This window comes from Hyalella azteca, unplaced genomic scaffold (genome assembly GCF_000764305.2).
Source record: "Hyalella azteca isolate HAZT.00-mixed unplaced genomic scaffold, Hazt_2.0.2 contig5857, whole genome shotgun sequence".
In the NCBI taxonomy this organism is placed as follows: Eukaryota; Metazoa; Arthropoda; class Malacostraca; order Amphipoda; family Hyalellidae; genus Hyalella; species Hyalella azteca.
In genome coordinates this window covers 61,130-79,034 of record NW_025936036.1, presented here as the reverse complement: position 1 = coordinate 79,034, position 17,905 = coordinate 61,130, and the positions used below count along the sequence as shown (strand labels likewise).

The window sequence follows — 17,905 nt, the reverse complement described above, 5'->3', positions numbered from 1 at the left end:
GAGACAGCCGTGCCACTGGGGAAGGGTGCCGTGCCACTGGGGAAGGGTGCCGTGCCACTGGGGAAGGGTGCCGTGCCACTAGGGAAGGGTGTCGTGCCACTGGGGAAGGGCGCGGTGCCACTAGGGAAGGGTGCCGTGCCACTAGGGAAGTGATTGAAAAACAGAAAGTGGCCAGTCAGAGGAAGAAGATAAGTAAAGGATGTGAAGTGCCCAGGTTGTTGGTGTGTATAGTAAATGTAATCCCTTAGACTAATAGACCGCTTTGTCTTTGTTTTGGCTTTACCCCGCAAAATATCACTCATATCCGATGCAATTTTCATGACTAGTTAGGCTTAGACTAATGGACCGCTTTGTCTTTGCAGATTACGGTTACATGTTCCTCAAGCAGACCATCAGCGACACTAGCATGTACAACACGACCTGCGTGGCGAACCAACTAGCTAGTGTTACCTCCCTCACTGGGTGGAAGCCTGCGAACTGGTGCGCCTAGGACGGCCATCAGACGCTACCTTTAACACCAATAATTTCGAATGGATGAATTGTTATTTCCGTCCATTCACGTGTTAATATAACGACGTGAACATTTGTTGTTATTGGGGTTATTGGCCACGTGCTGGCTACCGATGACGGTGCGCCTAGGGCGGCCATCAGACGCTACCTTAACACCAATAATTTCGAGTGGATGAATTGTTATTTCCGTCCATTCACGTGTTATTATAACGACGTGAACATTTGTTGTTGTTGGAGTTAATGGCATTGTGCTTGCCACCGATTAAATGGTATTATGGTTACCAGTGAGTGAAAAACTATAAAAGGATCAGGATTGATCAATCACCGGCAGTTCTTCAGTCAACCTCTAACCGCATTTAAGTTCCTGTCTTGGCAGAATTTCCGTGGACTTTTAGGACAGATATTGTTGGTAGGACTTTCGATTTTTCTTTCACATTACTTATTCCAGCAATAAATAATTTCTACTTGGTAATTATCTCTTCAGGTATAGATTCCTATTTCTCCTCAATGCAAAAAAAAAAATGACGCAGCCAGAAAAACTGTGTGAACTATAGAAAAACAATCGAAATTTTTTACTGAAGTATAATAAATAATTTTAACCAAATAAAAAGCGATAAAAAAGTGACAAACAAAAACGGAAAACTTTACAAAACAGCTCGAGATTTTTTAGAAATTCACAATGGAAATCAGAACTGCAATTCGCAAAGAAAATTAGAATTGCAAACTGAAGAAAACGTTCGATGCTCGTTAGCTTGAACTTCAAATTAGCGTCATTCAAATTGATTTTTACTCCCATCTATAAGATTCTTTCTTGAGATAAGTTTTTATTAATTTAGTCTTATGTGTTCACCCACTCGTAAGGATTCTATCTCAATTTATCTGCATTAAAAATTTGCATGTACATTAAATTCCATTTATTTATTCTCCATCTATTCTGATTCCATCTATTCTGATTCCATATATTCTGATTCCATCTATTCTGATTCCATCTATTCTGATTCCATCTATTCTGAATCCATCTATTCTGATTCAATCTATTCTGATTCAATCTATTCTGAATCCATCTATTCTGATTACATCTATTCTGATTCCATCTATTCTGATTACATCTATTCTGATTCCATCTATTCTGAATCCATCTATTATGATTCCATCTGTTCTGAATCCATCTATTCTGAATCCATCTATTCTGATTACATCTATTCTGATTACATCTATTCTGATTACATCTATTCTGATTACATCTATTCTGATTCCATCTATTCTGATTGCATCTATTCTGAATCCATCTATTCTGATTCCATCTGTTCTGAATCCATCTATTCTTATTACATCTATTCTGATTCCATCTATTCTGATTGCATCTATTCTGAATCCATCTATTCTGATTCCATCTATTCTGATTCCATCTATTCTGATTGCATCTATTCTGAATCCATCTATTCTGATTCCATCTGTTCTGAATCCGTCTATTCTGAATCCATCTATTCTGATTACATCTATTCTGATTCCATCTATTCTGATTCCATCTATTCTGATTCCATCTATTCTGATTCCATCTATTCTGATTCCATCTATTCTGATTCCATCTATTCTGATTAGATCTATTCTGATTCTATCGATGCTGATTCCATATTTTCTTATTCCAATTTTTCTGATTCCATATTTTCTTATTCTAATTATTTTCATTCTATTCATATTTAATTCGACAGCTCCATAATTTTATTAAATATCGACTATTTTATCTTCTAGAAAAGATTTAAACTATTCATGTGGAAATGTGTAGACCGATGTAACATGTGCGGTGTTTAATTAAACTCTGCTTCACGACGTAATTTATTTCACCCCAAATCAATCAATAAATACACAAGATACTCAAAGGAGAAACTTTATAACAATACAGTTCAAATATTAAATTTTTTATTCAAATCATATAGAAAAGTATTCAAATCTCAAAATTGGAATAGTACTCGTCGAAGTCCTTACATATTGAAAAGAAGCCTACGAGAAATATTCTAATAATATTGATAATAAGAAGCCTACGAGAAATATTCTAATATTTGTAGCGCTATAATCGTTTTATGAATACCATAGCTGGTAGTCGAGACAAGAGTATGAGTTTCGTCTTCGACTTCATTCTCAAGATGTACAACAAGGCGGTCGAGTGGTTGAAGTTCTTGAACAATATTACGAATATCATAAATAGTTAACTGTTTGTAATTCCGTCAACCAATAACATTTGGCTTTTCAAGCTAAACCACCAATTAATTATTGAAGAGAAATCTTCAGCTACGTGTACTTGAGCAAGTTTTGAAAATCCGGCGTCAGCGAACCAAAATTGGATCGGTTCTTACGGGTTCGATCCTTGCTTCAGATGTAAAGGTTCTAGTCAAAGTCAGCGAAATGACAGGAGTTTTTGGAACAGCAAGATTGAAGCAATGAATTGCAGGCTTGATAGCAACAACTACAGAAATTCCAGAAAAAGCGAGTCAAGATTTGGCCTAATCAATGTCGACATCGCTAATACTAATCCTATTAGGACAGCTCAACGACGAATTGATAGATTTGAATAAAAAGAACATAGTTACATGGAACTGACCTAAGATTTTAGTATTAAAAAATGTGGAGTTGGGTATACGTCACTAAGCGCGTAATGCTGAAATGGATAATATATGTAACCTGAATCCATGTATATATCCCATTTTTCTCAAGCTGTGGTCAGCCGAAATAAACTTTTTTTTGTCCGCTAAACTGTCCCCTGAATTCACTCCCGAATGGAAGGCATGACTGTGTTTTTGTAGAAACTCAATTCATTGAGTTTCTCAATGAATGTAGAAACTCAAATGAAACTTGATTCATTTAAATAACAATTTATTGATTTTAAGAGATGCAACCAAAATAAAATGAATAGAAAATTCTGTTTTGATGTGAGTACATCTCAATATGTTGTATCTGAATTAATTGTTGGTCATACCAATATCTAGGAAAAACCATTTAATAATTGAAATAATGTGGTGTCGATTGAAAGTAATGTCGTCACTTTTGACGACAATTACAAAGAGTATAGTTTATCTCCTAAAATTGATTTGCTGTATCCAACTATTTCGAATGAAACGGTCTATTATGCATGGGAACATTTCATCCCATGAACTGGGGGGAAAATTACAACAGGTGCGTTCAGAATATCGAAAGTAATGTCGTCACTTTTGACGACAATTGCAAAGAATATGGTTTCCCCCTAAAATTGATTTGCTGTATCCAACCGTTTCGAATGAAACGGTCTATTATGCATTGGAACATTTTATCCCATGAACTGGGGGGAAAATTACAACAAGTGTGGTCAGAATATCGAAGGCAGGGTGAAGCGGGCTCTTAAGATACCCATCTGGCAGGTGTCGCTGGAATGCGAGGTCTGCATCGAAGTGGACTGAGGTACCGCACTCTAATGTGTGAATTCGTGCTGGTCGGTGCACATTTCATCTGACTTGGTTCATTGTTCGAGGTCCATCATAAGCACAAGGTAAGATTTTCAATGCTATTGTTCCTTCGAGCGTGGCTGGTTTAGGTGGCTCGAGTGGTATCGAGCGTGGCTGTAGAATCCAAATCTACCACTATGAACCTTGCTACCAACTTAGTTCAAATTGTAATATTTGAAACTGTAAATAGAGAGACTTATCGTTTATGATGCTAAGAAACACAGGTAAATTTTGATACTGGTTGTCGCGCGAAAAAATTATTAATCAATAATATCCAATTGGAAAATGATAGCTGAGCGAGTAATAGTGAATGAATTGATCAATTTAACTGTCTAATATATGTATATTGGAGCAGATTCGAAAAATTTTGTTAAAAGTTGTTGCATTGGAATATTTTCTTTTAAAGGGCATTTACTACTTCACAGTATCCGAGTATTTAATTAACCCAATAACGAAATTATGAACTACCAAGATTCATATGGAAACATGTTTTTTTTACTAAAACTGACATGTTTTGATAAAAACTGTTTATGGACTAAGACTGACATTTCCTATGGCAATTTCCAGCCAGAATCATCATGAAGTTCTTGCTGTGCGCGCTGCTGCTGGTGACGCTTGTACCGGTCGCACGCAGCGCCTGGATCAACGGCTGTCCCGCTACCTTCAGCGCCCCACGCCTTCCCGCCGACGCCGCCACCAAGGTTAGCGTACGATATCACTTTAAGAATTGTGAAAGTTAAGAGATCGTAAGTTCATCAGCCAATCATTGACGGCCTTTCAAGCAAAATCCACCAATCATAGACAAGAACACAGAGCGTAAGTACTTACGTTCACTTAGCGAGTTTTGAAAGTATGACCCCTGGGGTTAAGTTCAAATTTTAATATTTGAACCATACCTGGTCGTCCCCTGGAACCAAAGTACCATAGCTGGAAAGTATGGCCCCAGGGGCCATACTTTCATAACTCGCTAAGTTAACGTATGTACTTACGCTCTATTTTCTTGTCTATGATTGGTGGATTTTGCTTGAAAGGCCGTCAATGATTGGCTAACATACTTTCGATCTCTTAACTTTTTTTGAATGTATGGCCCCAGGTGTCCAGAAAGAGCTAAGTGATGGATGAATGACACAGGAAGATGAAAAAAAATCTATAAGTACTCACTGCAGTGAGTAACAGAGAGCGCATTTTCTCGTTGCCGTGTATCGTGGATACTCGGCAACGTGAAGTCACAGACAGACAGACAGACAGATGGACGGACGGACATGACGAGCACAATAGCGCTTTTTTCCATAAATGAGAAAATACGCTAAAAGGTGCTAGGCACGTGGATAGTTTCTGGTAGGAGTTTGATGTTTGATGGAAAGATAGAAGCGCCCCCGTCAGGACTTTGACGAATTCCCGAGACCCATTAAAATGAGTTCTTATTCTTCATATTTTGGTTTTTGAGCTCTTCTCTTCATTTTTATGTGGTGGTGATGATGACGATGATGTAAATGATGATTATTAGAAATGAAAAATCTCACGAAAATTAAGAAGCAGGCTGGAATTTTTCTTTTTGTGTCAACTGCTCATGTCCTTTTCGCTTCTACTTCTGCCTCTACTTTCAAAAAAAAGTTAAGAGATCGTAAGTTCATCAGCCAATCATTGACGGCCTTTCAAGCAAAATCCACCAATCATAGATAAAAAAATAGAGCGTAAGTACTTACGTTCACTTAGCGAGTTTTGAAAGTATGGCCCAGGGGGCCATATGATTGGCTGATGAACTTACGATCTCTTAACTTTTGAAGACATTTACCGGTGCGCAGGGCCTATACTTTAGAAAAAAGTTAAGAGATCGTAAGTTCATCAGCCATTCATTGACGGCCTTTCAAGCCAAATCCACCAATCATAGACAAGAAAGTAGAGCGTAAGTACTTACGTTCACTTAGCGAGTTTTGAAAGTAAGGCCCCCAGGTTAGCAAGAACGAGCCCAGCAATTAATCGGCCCTGTTGTTCCCGATACCGAGTGCACGAATGCAGGGTTGTTTAATTTGCTTTTGCTACTATTCGGCTTAGATCAATTTTTCTTTGGGTCTATGGACGTATTATCTTTATGTTTTTTCTTACGTTATCTGTCATGTTTTTACGTTATCTGTTTAACGTGTATTTTTTGGATGAACAGAAAGTTTGAAGAATATTTTCTGTTAACCAACAAATAAATGAGGTCCAGCAATGTCAGAGTATTGAGAAATTCTTTCCCTGTGTAATTTTTGACGTGGAGGGGTGAGTTGTCTTTTCAATGCCAATTATGGACCGTGGTCAGAAATTCGATGAAGAATGGATTAGTTTTGTGTTCGTATACGTAGTATTTCATTAGTATATTTTGTTGTCGACGATATTCGCTGTTTTACGGTGGAAACAAAGGTTCCGGTGGCGTTCTGTGTTGATTTATTTGAGCATTGATTTTCGTTTCGAGCAAGGATATCGCTTGCGTCAAATTGTCCTTTTTTACGTATTGGCTGCAATTGGCTCTATGGAAAGATCTGCGAGGGCAAATCGGTATTTGTATGGAGTTTGTGTATACGACAGTTATTATAGGTAAATGACTGCAAGGTATTTGGTTCTTGGTTGTACATGTAAGTTGTGAAATACCTTGTTCCGTGTTGACTCCGTCTAGGTAAGTTGTGTCAGTGTTTAGGATTGGGAATTACAGGCCACTGTGAATGCACGACCATGTGATTATACGTTATAGTGTATTTGTCTTCCAATTAAGTTTTGTCTTCCTCATTTTCCTATTGTTGAATTTGCGGCATTTATAAATTCGCAAATAATTTAACGGGATTGTAATGAAATTTGGTGCTGCGTTTAGAAATAAATTAAGTGCATGCAATCGGCGTCCTGTTTAATGTGAGTTTGTATAAAAGTTTCGTGAAGGTTGTATGCAAATCGGAGATTACTTAGTCGTTAAAGATGTTAAGAGATGAGATGTTATCTAAGATATGGAGTGGTCGTTGATAGGCATAGGATGTATGATTTAAAGTGTACATCTTTAGTAGATCATTTGCTGGAGTACGTCTTTTGTTATTTTAACAACGAGCATTCTATTGTGCGATTTTCAACGATAGCTGAATGATCATTACGACGAGGAGTGTTTCGTTAGAGGGAATTTTTTTTAATGTAGTGTTGTTGGTGGTCTGTCCATGGTATTGAAAATGTCGTGTGGATCGAAGTTGGTATAGAGGGCTTTTTCGAACTTTAATTCATTTCTTAACAGTGTACGCATTTTTTTATCAATCAATATCCGTCATTGAGAGCTTCAGTCCGCGCTTTCTTTGATCACAGTTCTTTTATATAACCGATATAATACAATTTTAGCCATTGTCGGCTCCACCAGCTTAACAAAAATGCAATAATGTGGCAGTTAACAGTACTTAAACAGTACTTAACTTAATGCAAAAGCAATGTATTTAAAAACTTGTTTCATAGCATGAAGTAAAACTTTGTGTACTAGACGTGCAGCACTCGGGCACCATATGAGTGTTGAACATAACCAAAATCCGGGACCGCATTGGTGATGATCCACTGTAAACATGTGAACCATTGATCATTCAATAGTGTTTAAAGTATATACAATGCACGCTAAGTTTGTATTTTTTGTGAATCTGTCTGTATTCAATATGAAATCAATGGACCATCATTATTTATCATTTTTCAGTCGATGTGAGCTTCTTAAGAATCCTGTTTACACTCAGTGGTCTCGATGAACACAAAATACTCTACAAAACGTAAAATATTAACTGTTTATTGAGCATAGGATCCTTTGAACAGGTGCAATCGTTTATGCCGGCCACTTTGTACCTGCGTACGGCGCGAACAGCGGAAAATATATTTCAGTGCGTCAAACTTGCGCCCAAGACTCGGCGCGACGACTTCGAGGACCGATGGCTCTTCTGGCCGGACCCTGTCCCAGTGACTCCGGACTACACTAAATACAGCAACAACTTTACGATCTCCTACCGCAAGTAAGGCGATTCACTTTGTCCTAAATTTGGTTATTTTCTGACTTTAATTGACTATGAGGTATATAAGATTGGCATTGCAGTTGTTTCGTGTTTTTTTCACTTTGACTTTAATTTAATTCAATTTTTTTCACTTTGACTTTAATTTAATTCAATTTTTTTCACTTTGACTTTAATTTAATTTTGGCTTCATTCGTGTTTCATTCTGGCTTTACATTGGCTTTATTTTTGTTTCTATTTGGCTTCAGTTTTTTTTCTACAGCTGCAACGTGTCAGTATACTTCATTTTTCCTTCTTGATTTCCCGCTCTGATTTTTACTTTGGCTCCTCGATTGTCTAAATATGGCTTTACACTGGATTTTGTGATGTTCTTGTATTGGTTCTGCTCAATCTTCACATAGGCTTCACTTTGAACACAGTTCTGACTAATTAATTTTAATTATTCCTTCACTTTTGTTTTTTATTTTGTCTTTGCTTGATAATCTATCGGGAGTAGCAGTAAGCTTATCGTACGAGTCTTCGCATATAGCCTGTAACACTAAATTATACAAGGCAATTTTAGCGTGTGTTCACAATTCCTACTGCTTCTGAACATTATCCTGTTCTGGAATAATGTTCATGTGCGAAAATATTGAGGCAGGGCAAAAAGAATTGAGGGACGATGAATGAGAAATTGTTATTGTAATTTTTTAAAACCTCGTTTTTGTAAATGAAAAATTAAAATTATATACTAGGAGATAACAGATAACATTTCCACGCTGATCGTAGCTTGAAACGGGCTTTTATTAACAATTGTAAGTTTGGGCCTCCATTGTCACCTTTTCTGGCTGAATGAGATGGCAAATTTTTGGATACCAACATTCTTAAATTGTAGAGAATAACTTTCCCAGGCATTACCTGACCATTTAGCTGAAAATAAACAGTTTTAACATGAGTTCCCAACTAAAAAGATTTTTTGTTTTTCAATTGTTTTGCCCACGTTTTGCTTTTAAAAAAACAATTGAACTTTTATATTGTTCTGCTCATGCAGTATGATGAAGCTTGTGCTTGTTTTTCAATTGTTATTCTCACGTCTTGCTCACGAAAAAACAATTAAACTTTTCAATTGTTCTGCTAATGCAGTATGATGAAGTTTGTGCTTGTTTTTCAATTGTTATTCTCACATTTTGTTTATTTTTTTTAAACAATTGAACTTTTCATTTGCTCTGCTCATGCAGTATGATGAAGTTTGTGCTTGTTTTTCAATTGTTATTCTCACGTCATTTTGTTTATTTTTTTTAAACAATTGAACTTTTCATTTGCTCTGCTCATGCAGTATGATGAAGTTTGTGCTTGTTTTTCAATTGTTATTCTCACGTCTTGCTCACGAAAAAACAATTGAACTTTTCAATTGTTCTGCTCGTGCAGTATGATGAAGTTTGTGCTTGTTTTCAATTGTTATTCTCACGTTTTGCTTTTATGAAAAACAATTGAACTTTTAAATTGTTCTGCCCATGCAGTATGATGAAGTTTGTGCTTGTTTTTAAATTGTTATTCTCACGTTTTGCCTTTTTGAAAAAACAATTGAACTTTTCAATTGCTCTGCTCATGCAGGATGATGAAGTTTGTGCTTGTTTTTCAATTGTTTTTCTCACGTTTTGCTTCTCTGGCAAAAAAAAAACAATTCATTTTTTCAATAAATACAAAAAGTAAGTGAAAAGCAATTCATTTTTTTAATCAATGTTGTGCATTTGATCTACGGTTTTTAGCGCATTTTCTCATTTATGGAAAAAATGCACTATTGTGCTCGCCATGTCCGTCTGTCCGTCCGTCCGTGACCTCAAGTTTTCTTCGACGAGAAAATGCGCTCTCTGTCACTCACTGCTGTGAGTACTGAGTTATATTTTTTTAACATCGCTGTTATGAATGCTTCAGTGAAATTCCGGTCAGAAAATTAACGGAACCCAAAAGGGTAATAAAATAGCCAATTAAATCTCACTGATTGTCGCTTTTTTCAGTTAGCATCTGAAAATGAGATGCGCATAATGGCAGTTACATTTTTCTAAGCACCTTACATTTTTCTAAGCACACTTAGGTCGGAAATTGGCTATATGGCCAATTTCCGACCTAAGTGTTTCCAAAGGGTTTTATTCAGGGTCTTTCAACAGCACGTATAGTTTATGCAAGTTTAATACAGAATACTCGTATTAGCAATTAATCCAACAGATTAAGCATTTGTTGGCTAAGAAATCCATAATCTAAACAAAACAACACAAGATGATAGTAAAACTATTCAGACAATTTAAAATTAGTGAAATTAAATTAAATTAGTAACAAATTAGTGGGAGTGAAACTAACTTACAGAAATAATTCGCTCCTAAAGCAAATATGAACTGAATGCAAGATTTGGAGTGTCGGGTAAATTTTCGCAATAAGAAATAGACAACTGAAGGTCGAAATTAAAATGTAACATGAAGCATCACTATGAAATTGTGATAACAATTCTATTTTGTACATCCATGGGATGGTTTTGATCTGCACGGTTTTTCTACCGGTCTTAGAAGCGACCGATATCACCTGCAGTATCGTTATTGCAACTTAAAGACTAGGATGGATCTTTCTTCAACTTCTGGTGTTACATCATTTGACTTCAACTTTTGGTGCTTTTGGCGTAACATGAATTACGTTTAGAATGATTCGCGCTGCCAAAAGAGTTTAATAAAATATCAGATGCTACCTATTGAACTGAGCTGTTGGATTTACTCGTCTGACTTGGCTGCTCCGTGACGCGAACTCCGTTTATAAATATTATTGTTACATGACAAGATGTCATGTAGCTGCTTGTTCATTTGTAGGCAAATGATGTTATCTCGTGGTGATCTATTTATTAACATTTCATCCGTGCGGGAAATTTTCTAGATGCATCGTTACTTTTTTCTAATTTTAGTTTGATTTTAATCTCATGTCACCGAAAATTTATTTTAGAGACATTCTGTTTACAAAAACTTTGAAAACTCGCAACATAAGAAAAACGATGTTTCTTATTATTCTTATGACCGTTGTTACTGTTAACCGTTTTTACTGAACTAATCGAGACACGTGCTAGTCTCTTGCATCTCTGCCCATGCCCGCTAGTCTCTTGCATCTCTGCCCATGCCCGCTAGTCTCTTGCACCTCTGCCCATGCCCGCTAGTCTTTTGCATCTCTACCCATGCCCGCTAGTCTTTTGCATCTCTGCCCATGCCCGCTAGTCTTTTGCACCTCTGCCCATGCCCGCTAGTCTCATGCATCTCTGCCCATGCCCGCTATAGTCTCTTGCATCTCTTTCTATCGCTCAATATATACCTGTATATCCTGTAATCCTATATATCTATATATATAAAATATAATAATATATGTAAATATATATCTGTAAATCCTCCCAGTAACGCACAACCTTGCCAACACTTCCCAATTAAACGCATCGCTGTCTAATTATAATGAATTTTAATAATGGAAGAAGTAAAATTTCAAAAACTAAAAAAAATTTTTTTGAAAGCCTTCGCATTTCAGGCTGAAATTATTTCTATTAATATTGTGAGTTAACCCTTTATATTTCCAGTAATTCGCTGAGATTGACGTGAAAGCATGGAGAAAATTTTTAGATGCGAATAAACTTTTTGATGTGAACTCTAATTTCACTCGTATTTTATTCTAGTTTTATTCCTATTTTATACTTATTTAACTAGTATTTTATTCGTATTTACTCGTATTTTAACACGTTTTTCTTAGCTTAGCTTCGCGTTTGTTTGTTTGTTTGTTTGTTTGTTTGTTGTTAACTCCAAAAAAACGTGGGTCGGGCTGTACGTTCACCATCAAATTTCCAAAATTCGTGTGTTGTGTGCTTTTCGCTTTAATCATAAATCTGCCCGACACACGTTTTTTGGGGCGAGCCATGATTTAATTTCTACTTCTTAGTCCACAAGAAAAACGTGTTTTTTAAAAAGTTTTTTTAAGTATTTATTTTCGTATTTTGTTCGCATTTTATTCGTATTTCATTCGTATTTTATTCGTATTTTATTCGTTTTTTATTAGTACATCATTCGTATTTTGCTCGTCAGTTATTCGATTTTATTCGTGATTTATTCAATTTGATTCGTATTTTATTCGTATTTTATTAGTATTTTATTCGTATTTTATTCGCACTTTAATCGTGTCTTATTCGTATTTCATTCGTATTTTGTTCGTATATTATTCGTATTTTATTCATAATTTATTCATTTCATATTCGTATTTTATTCATATTTTATTCGTATTTTACTCGTATCTTTTCACATTTTATTCTAATTGTATTCGTAATTTATTCCTATTTCATTCGCTTTTTTTCGTATATCATATGTATTTTGTTCGTATCATATATTCGTATAGTTAGTTTTGTTATTAGTATTTTATTCGTGATTCATTCGTTTCTATTCGTATTTTATTCGTGATATATTCGTTTTTATTAGTATTTTATTCGTATTTTGTTCGCATTTTATTCGTATTATATTCGTATTTTATTCGTTTTTTATTCGTACATCATTCGTATTTTGTTAGTTATATATATATACGTATTTTATTCATGATTTATTCGATTTTATTCGTATTATATTAGTATTTTATTCATAATTTCATCGTTTTAATTAGTTTTTTTCGTATTTTATTCCTACTTTACTCGCAATTTATTTGCATTTAATTCGTATTTTATTCCTATTTTATTCGTATCTTATTCGTCTTTTATTCGTATTTTATTTGCAGTCTATTCGTATTTTATTTTTATTTTATTCGTGTTTTATTTCCATTTTATTCCTATTTCATTCACTCTTTATTCGTATATCATTTGTATTTTGTTCGTAATTTATTCGTATTTTATTCGTGATTTATTCGTTTTTATTCGTATTTTTTTCGTGATTTGATCGTTTTTATTCGTATTTTATTCTTAATTTATTCGTTTTTATTAGTAATTTATTCGTATATTACTTGTATTTTATTCGTATTTCATTCGTAATTATTTGCATTTTATTCGCATTTTATTCGTATTTTATTCTCATTTTATTCGTATTTTATTCACATTTTATTCGTATTATATTCGTATTTAATTCGTTTTTTATTCGTATTTGGCTCGTATCGGCAGCAAATTGGTTCAAGAATTCTTAGAATAATCTTTGTCACATCGTAATAAATGCTCATAAGAAATATTTCGATAACATGAATTTATAACATGTATAACATCTCGTATTCCATACCCAATTTGATTAACAAATCTTCTTTTCACTTACTATATTTCCAAATAAGTATATGTCTCATCTTTCTTACTTATCAAGGCTATAAAAAAAATTTCGTCGTCGAAATAACTTTCGCAACCTCTCCTTCCAGATCTTACAGACATCCTTGTTCACTCATGATAGCACTAACACCAAAATTCTCTGTCGATCCATCCTGATCTTGTTCATCATCATTAAATATTTATTTCAACAACGTCATCATTCTCTCTTGATCTTGCTGATATAGTCATTCCCTCTCGGTCTCATTAAGATTCTCTTTAACTCGATCTCACTCACTAACATTCTCGTTAACTCGATCTCACTCACTAACATCACATTCTCCTTGTCTTTCTAACAGCGGCGTGAAGAAAACTAACCTTGGTACCTACGCGCTGGCAAAGACGACTCCATTTGGCATCACCTTCACTGGCCTCCCCAACAAAAGTCAGTTCAATGCTTACACTTCTAGTGTCTCGTATATGTTCTAGTGTCTCAGTACATGTTCTAGTGTCTCAGTATATGTTCTGGTGTCTCAGTATGCATTCTAGTGTCTCAGTATATGTTCTAGTGTCTCGTATATTTTCTAGTGTCTCAGGATATGTTCTAGTGTCTCAGGATATGTTCTAGTGTCTCAGTATGTGTTTTAGTGTCTCAGTACATGTTCTAGTGTCTCAGTATATGTTCTAGTGCCTCGTATATGTTCTAGTGTCTCAGTATATGTTCTAGTGTTTCAGTATATGTTCTAGTGTCTCAGTTTATGTTCTAGAGTCCCAGTATATGTTCTAGTGTCTCATTATATGTTCTATTGTCTGAACATATGTTCTAGTGTCCCAGTATATGTTCTAGTGTCTCAGTTTATGTTCTAGTGTCCCAGTATATGTTCTAGTGTCTCATTATATGTTCTAGTGTCTCATTATATGTTCTAGTGTCTGAACATATGTTCTAGTGTCCCAGTATATGTTCTAGTGTCATAGTATTTGTTCGAGTGTCTTAATATATGTTCTAGTGTCCTAATATTTGTTCTAGTGTCTCAGTATATGTTCTAGTGTCTCAGTATATGTTCTAGTGTCTCAGTATATGTTCATTATTCTGTTCTTGGGTTGGAGTAAACATATCACTGATTTGTAACGTTTTTGGCATTTATATGCATACCCTGATTAACCACGAAAATATTAAAAAAAATATCTAATTTTTTACTGATAGGATTGTTTTTCTTTGGGAAAATCATTAGCAATAAATGTTATCTATATCTCGATGACGGCAAATCCACTTTCTTCACTATGAATCATCTTTGAAAAAGACAGATTATAAATTTAGGCTGGAACGTCTGCTTATTAGCGCATTTTCTCATTTATGAAAAAAATGCCCTATTCTACTCGCCATGTCCGTCCGACCGTCCGTCTGTCTGTCCGTGACTTCACGTTTTCGTCGATTTTGAGAAAATGCCTTCTCTGTCACTCACTGCAGTGAGTACTGAGTTATATTTTTTTATATTTGTTATTTAGTTTTTAATCTTAATATTTCGTTGCAGTGTTCGGCGCAGACTCAGGCACCAAGTCTCTAGCGTACGTGAGCAAGGGAACTAACTATGGCATCTTCAGGAGCTGTCAAGGCCAATTCCTCAACTTTGGCTACACTAGTGAGTCTTACTCATATTTATTAACCATTTTATTATTATTATTACAGAATTTTACTAAATTCGTTGCGATTATTAGACTTCTTTCACTATTTTTTTCTAAAATCTCTGAAGAATATGCAATTCAGTATATGATAATTGTATATTCCATACATTTCATTCTATACATATATTCTATACATTTCATTCATACATCCTTTGCTCTATTTTAAAGGACCAGTTAATATTTTGGATTTTGATTGAATTTTGTGCATACTTTAATGTTTAGAACGCAAAGGTCAGCACATAACATGCTTCAAATTGCATCTGTTCAGTTCTACCTTGTAGAGTCTTTCACGAGTGACTCCGTTTGAACCTTTACCCCCTCGACCACGTTGGTTTCATACATATTTTTTTTTATTCTACCGCAATAAATAAGCATTTGTTCTCATGTTCACTTTAACTTTCAGGGAACGATAATTTTATTCACAATAAACTATATGTTTACGTCCCTCCTTCACTGCAGGTAAATACCCACTATGCCTTCTTTCACTACCGCCATTGCTTTGCGTCCATCTTTACTCCTCCAAACTATGTCTTTTTGTTCAGTTTAGTCCCCATAAAGCGGCTACAGGCTTAATTTGAGCTTCAGAATATAGCGGTTTCAGCGTTGTTTAGGCCGTTAGACCTGTCGCCGATTCATAGCATCGCAGAACATTCACAACTTGTTGTGGTCTCTAACTCGCAACTCACTGCTACAATTCTGCTGTGCTTAACCACCCGGCCTGCTTGCCGATTCTGACCAGGAACTGTCGCACAGAGCTGGGATCGAACCCGCGCCTATCTGCTGCGGGTTCGATCCCTTACAGACAGATCTTCACTCTACTCCCTTAGACCATGGCTATATGTTCACTCTACTCCTTCTAACTTCGGCTGCATGCACACTTTACCATCCGTGGGCCCTGGAAAGTTTATGATTATTTTCTCATCTAGATTATGGCTATCTATTCATATTACTCCTCCAGACTATGGCTACCTATTCATTCTACTCCCGCAGACTATGGCTACCTATTTATTTTAATCCCCCAGACTATGGCTTCCCCCAGATAATGGTTACCCATTCATTTCCCTCCCCCAGACTATGCCTACATGTTCACAACCGAAGACTTCGATTCGACTGACCTGGACTGGCGCTGCATGGCTACAGGCTTCAAGACGGTAGTGCCAGCCATCGGCGGGGCGACAGTGTACCCTGGAGGAATTTGTACGGCGCCGGCGGTGGTGGTGGTGGTGGGTTGAACCGCATCTCATACTGAGCGTTCATCTTGAGCTTCCGCCCCTCAGACTGTCCTTATGAATCTAATCCTACATAACTGAATAAAATTGATTCGTTCTGATTTAATTGGTTTAACACCAACTGGAGATTCATTTCAGCAAATGTGAATTTAGTCTCTGGATGTTGGAAAAAATTTGCCTTGGGGTTTATGCGTTCAGAATCTTTCAAATTGTTCTAAGACTGTATTGCTTTCGGGCGTAAACAGTTCGCTTAAAATGAGAGTGAAATTGAATATAGATGAAAAACTATTTGCAGATATTTTATTTTGAATGTTCCTTTTGAATTTAGATCAATATAAATGAAATTGAAAGACTGGGCTCTTATCTCAAGATTAATGATCGCTACAACACAGACAAAAAATTTGTTTCATTACTCACGGTTTCTAACCATGCTAGTCTTTGACGATAGAATATTTATTTCATACCATAGGCACAATTAGGATTTTTTCACACTCATCTTTCAAGAATGAAATTTATTAATTAATAAAAAAGATTGCAAAAGAAAGCAAGCTTTCAAAGTATCTACATCAACACAACGAAATAATCATGAAATCATTTGCTGATATTCAGCTCGTCTCATTCAGCAGAACTTTACCTTCGCTTTCGCACCGCTTTTAATGAGAGGTTATATTCGACTGAATAAACGATTCATGATATTTGAATAATCATACTCAACCGTAATCATTTCTCTGTACGATGGAGTTTATATCTCTATAATTATAAACAAATCATTTTGTGTTTTATGTACTCAAATTTACGTTGCCTGCATGAGATTCGCAATTAGCCCTAGGTATGGACGCAAAATGACGAACGGTATAATACTTGCGCGGTACGGTATAATACCAGCGCGGTTGATGTGTACAAACGAATGCAGCGTTATAATTACCCACCTGATGTAAACATACACCTGTTGTTAACATCTGTGAGAGATGCTGGCTCTGTGGGAACCACGGTCGGTAAACTGTGAGTTTTAGTTCATAACACATCGTCCTGTCGCGCGCGCAACAACTTGTGGTTAAGCAGCAACCTGGAACTTCTTCCACCAGAAAGTTACCTTGTGAAGTTAGAGTGTTAACACTTCAAGGTTTGTTGTGGAATATTTATATTGAAATTTTTCATTTTAAGTCCGCAGGGTCGAATTAAGTAGACGGCGTGTGTGTTTTATGAAAAAATAACGGCGTGTGTGATTTATGAAAAAGAAAAATTCATATTTTTAATTTTTTTCATCAACGTTAAATTCATGATATGTGGACTGTCTCATGTGCTGCTAGAAAAATGACACAAGGACTGATATATAATTTTTTATCGATGATTCAGCATAGGAAAAACTGCGCAAAATTTTATATTTTATATTATTTAGAAGATAGTAAGAATTTTTCGTTTCATTAAGATATTTAGACATTTTTTTAGACAAACTTCATTGGGATTTCTAGACAAACTCACACTGCTTTTTTGCTAGTTTGATCGTCACCACGAGGACATTTGCCAATTGTTTTATTTGTGATTCAGAAGTTTTATGACAATAGTAAAATTAATTTAATGAACTAACCAGGTGAATATATAGTGAACTCTGATTAGTTATAAATTTATAAATTGAAAATGTTCCCATAGCAGCTACGCTCAATTTTAATCATTGCGTAGTTCGCACGTTCATTGCGTATCGTCTTTTTTCTTAGATTCAGTGCAAATCGGTGCGTATCGTCTCAGTTA

General features: G+C 35.6%; 2 protein-coding genes across 2 annotated transcripts in view; both read left to right on the top strand.

Annotated features, from left to right (window-relative positions):
• Positions 1 to 17,905, top strand: part of LOC108667087 — a gene marked incomplete at its 5' end in the record, with an annotated part of 65,222 nt that overhangs the window by 2,092 nt on the left and 45,225 nt on the right.
• Positions 17,158 to 17,905, top strand: part of LOC108667088 — a 23,409-nt gene continuing 22,661 nt past the window's right edge. Inside the window, exon 1 of the mRNA XM_018154077.2 lies at positions 17,158 to 17,279. The gene's annotated coding sequence lies outside the window, so the exon portion shown is untranslated. The remainder of the gene's footprint in view (positions 17,280 to 17,905) is intronic.